Below are 4,746 nucleotides of genomic sequence, written 5' to 3'. Positions count from 1 at the left end.
TTTACATCTATATTCATCAGGGATATTTTTCTAAAGTTTTCTTTCCTTGATGTGTCTGTCTAGTTTTGGTATTGGGGTGATACCAGAGTCATAGAATAAATTTGGCAGTGTTTACTCATTTTCTAATCCATGGACTAATTTGAGGACAATTGGTATTAGTCCTTCTTTAAAGGTCTGTTAGAACCCAGCTGAGAATCCATCTGGTCCTGGGTTTTGTTGGAAATTTTAAAATGCTGCTTCAATTTCATTACTTGATATTGATCTAAGTTTTTTAAATCCTCACAGTTCAATTTGTATAGGTCTAGAAATATGCCAATATCTTTAAGATTTTCTATTAAATTTTCCAAATACTTTCTAATGATCCTTTGGATTTCAGAAATGTATGTAGTGATACCTACTTTTTTCTCTGTAAATTTTTGGATTTGGGTCTTCTCTTTCTTTTGGTTAGTTTGGCTGAGAGTTTATCAATCTTGTTTATCTTTTTCAAAGAACCAGTTTTTTTGGTACCAGGGATTGAACCCAGAGGCACTTACCCACTGAACCATATCCTCAGATCTTTCTATTTTTAAATTTTGAGACAGGGTCTCACTAGGTTGCTTACGGTCTTGCTAAGTTGCAGAGAGTGACTTCAAACCTGCAATCCTCCTACCTCAGCCTCCCAAGCCACTAGGATTACAGGCAATCCTTCACATTGTTTATTTATTCTCAACTTCATTAATTTTGGCTCTGATCTTAATTATTTCCTGTCTTCTGCTGATTTTGGAATTAGTTTATTCTTTTTCCCCCTATGGGCTTTGAGATATAACATTATATTATTTGTTTGATATCTTTATATTTATTTTATCTATTTTTAAATGTAAGAACTCAGTTCTTCTTAGAACTGCCTTCATTCTATCCTAGGGATTTTATAGTTGGTTTATGGAGCCACATTAAACATATTTATGTTGTCCTGTGGATCCACATTAAACATACTTAAGAATATACATATACCTATTCTAGTCCAGATACCTTATTCAGTTTCTTTTTTATTGTTTTTTAAAATAAATAACAGTGGAATACATTACAATTCTTATTACACATATACAGCACAATTTTTCATATCTCTGGTTGTATATAAAGTGTGTTGACACCAATTTGTGTCTTCATACATGTACTTTGGATAATAATGATCATCACATTCCACCATCTTTCTAAACCCATGCCCCCTCCCTTCCCCTCCAACCCCTCTGCCCTATCTAGAGTTTATCTGTTCCTCTCATGCTCCCCCTCCCTACCCCACTATGGATCAGCCTCCTTATATCAGAGAAAACATTCGGCATTTGTTTTTTTTTTTTTTTTTTTTTTTTAGGATTGGCTAACTTCACATAGAAGGAAGTCTCCAAAAAGTTCTATACAGCAAGTGAAAGAAAAATAATGGTTCATTGTCATTCCTCAGTGGTAATACTGAAATTGGTGGTGTCTTCCTGCAGAGTTCAGCTGTATACAACCAGAGTTTATTTGAAAGAGATATATGTAAGATATGTTTTGTGCTGAAAGAGAATAATCCATGTGGTTCATAAGTACTATGCACATCTTCCTGAAGAATTTTTCTCAGAAAGACCTAGATCAAATATGACTGATCTTAAACATTTTGCTTAGGTAGTTACTACTGGCTACCTCCCTTTACAAATTTCTGAGAGTGAAGTCAGGCAGGTGGCACACACCTGTAATCTCAGTGGCTCAGGAGTCTGAGGCAAGAGAATCACAAGTTCAAAGACAGCCTCAGCAACTTAGTGAAGCCCTAAGCAATTTAATAAGACCCTCTCTCAAAATAAAAAAAATAAAAAAGGGTTGGGCATATGGCTCTGTGGTTGAGTGGCCTGAGTTCAATCCCTGGTGGCAAAACACACACACACACACACACACACACACACACACACACACACACACAAAGCAAAACCCAAAAACTCTGAGAGATTTCTATCTTATACCACATTCTGTAACTCCAGTCCAATGGCAGGTGGATATATATGTGGCAAAGCAGATATTCCCTCTTGTACTAGTCACAATGTATTTGGATACTTTTTAAATGTGTATGTTATGGTTTGGATGTGAGGTAATTCCCAAAAGCTCATTTGTGACATAATACAAGAAAGTTTAGAGGAGAAATGATTGGGTTATAAGATTCTTGAACCAATCAGTGAATTAATCCCATGTTGGGATTTACTGTGTGGTAACTGAAGGTAGGTAGGGTGTGGGTGGAGGAGTTGGGTCCCTGGGGGCATGCCTTTGGGGTTTATATGTTGTATCTGGCAAGTGAATTCTCTCTGCTTTCTGATCATCATTGGAGCTGCTTCTCTCCACCCACACTCTTCTGCTATGGTGTTCAGCGTCACCTTGAGCCCCAAGGAATGAAGCCAGTTATGTTGCCTGAGACTCCTGAAACCATGAGCCCCCCAAATAAGCTTTTTCTCCTCTAAAATTTTTCTTGTTGGGTATTTTAGTCACAGAAGCATAAAAGCTGATGGAAAGAATGTTTGTAAATGACAAACTTAGATATTGATAAATAACAATCCAAGGAGAAGTACTTTGAGCCATTATAAAGTGATTAGAATCACTTAATTATAGGATATTCATTATTTGGTAATTCAGTCTCATCCACACATTTACACTGAGTAACATGTTTCCAAAATAAAATATTTAGAAGATGTAAGTCAACTGATAGGTTCATATTAAAGTACACATGGTAGAAATCAGTCACCTTAGAGTCCATCTGACAGGTGAAGACAAACCCTCTCCAAGTGAAGACAACAGATTTATCAAATCATAAATACAATGAAATTAATTTAATTGAGTTTTAAGTCCATAAATTGAGTTCATGGAGCAATATCTTTTTAAAAAAATTTTAAATTCAACTGAAGTTTATTTTGTTAATTTTTACTTAGCATTTCTCCATACTATACATAATTTTAAATATATCTAATGACTTTTATCAATTCAGAAAAAATCAATCTTGTCTTTCTGAAGCCCTGAATTTATATAAAGTAGGGTCAGTCTCACTAGCCAGTTTGCAAATGGAATAGTCCTTTCAGATGAGTCTTAATATTCACATACCTACTTTCTGTTTAGCTATTTTGTACTACTGCTCACTGAAATTTATTAAAATCCAAGTGTTACTGTTGATCTAGGCTCCCTCCTTCATCAAAATTAGCCCTTGAATTGTCTGTTACCACCATAGGGGAGTCTTGGGTTTACAGCAGGATCAGGAGAAATTTCTATGGGAGTCAGATTGTACAGCTGTATGTTGTTCGACCCAAAAGGAAGGAAAAATAGACCAGACTAGAGCTTTTACAGTAATAAAAGAAGGAAAACTCAGAACTGTGAGCTACACTAAAATAAACAGTTCCTCTGTTGCTATGGCTTTATAATTTATCAAACAACATCTAGAAAAACAGCAACATGTTACAAAATTGTTTAGAATTTTTTTTTAAATATTAGTCACAAGAAAGATTTTGTTGCATTGCTCAGACCAATGATTTATGTTATCTTTATGCTTTTAGAGATTATCCTTAAAGTTGGTAAGCCTTCTTATATGATTTTGAGTTCTAATATAAGTGTTTTCCCCTTTCTCTGTGATCATGACTAAAGCCAGTGGAGCATGATGGATACAGTCATGCATGAAAATTAAGGAATCAAGAGACTGTGAGTCTCCACCCTGATAATACCGAAGAGTTCTGCCAGCATTTAGATTTTCTCATCTAGTTTTTACAGAAGTTTTTCAACTACCAGGGTATTCTTTTAAAGGCTCAAATGTTAATCATACATACAAATTGGAGAGTCCTGCTAAGTAAGTTAAACATCTTGTTCCAAGTACAATTTCAGAGGGCATGTGATTCATTCAAAGGAACTGAAGTATCTAAAACCTGGCTAGGTGATAGAGATGTAATGGTCAATGAAACAGAATTCCTGGCTCACAAGTCATTAAGACTATTTGGAGAGACAAAGTATGCACCTAGTTTTAATGCAGCATGATAATTACTAAAATAGTGATGAGAATAAAGGCACTGGGAATCTTCTTAGGATTGCCTATAGATGAGCTATATGGGATTCATCTCCCCTCACTGAAAGGGACTACACCTGATCTTAACTTCTTCCAAGGCCTTTTGGTACTTGAGAAACTGGCATTACCAGCAACTCCCAGGAAAACTTACATTATGTTCATAATAAATGGTGTCAAAACTTGGGCTCTTTTGGCAACGTTGCTCTGTCACTTGCTCTATGTAAATGGGGAGCAACACTGATCTAGTTCCATCTCCCGGAACATAGACTCTAAGTGTCCAACTATATCTAACCAATGTACAGCTGTCCCCAAGATATCAGTAGAAAAGAGAACTGTGTATATAGTCCCAGTGTCCACTTGAGCACTGTGTACAACATTTGCAGATGCATGGGAACATGTAGAAGAGGGCTTAATTCTGTTGAGATCACAGAATGCTTCACAGAGGCAGTGGTATTTAAACTAAAAATATCAGGATGAAGAAAGGTTAATTTAATGAGGAAGAGGGAAGGCAAGGTGAGAAAAATTCCAAATAGAAAAGCCCAGAGGCTTGGAAATTAGCAAAAGTTAGTGTGATAGGAAAATGAGACTAGTTCAGTCATGTCAAAACATCCCAGGAAGGAAAAAAATGGAGAAAAATGTAAGAATTAAGCACAGAATAAACATGAATGGTAATATGGGTGGGTCTAGAATATATACCCTGTCATGTC

The sequence above is a fragment of the Spermophilus citellus genome (genome assembly GCF_964194105.1).
Source record: "Spermophilus citellus genome assembly, chromosome: X".
In the NCBI taxonomy this organism is placed as follows: Eukaryota; Metazoa; Chordata; class Mammalia; order Rodentia; family Sciuridae; genus Spermophilus; species Spermophilus citellus.
This window is presented reverse-complemented; position numbering follows the sequence as displayed.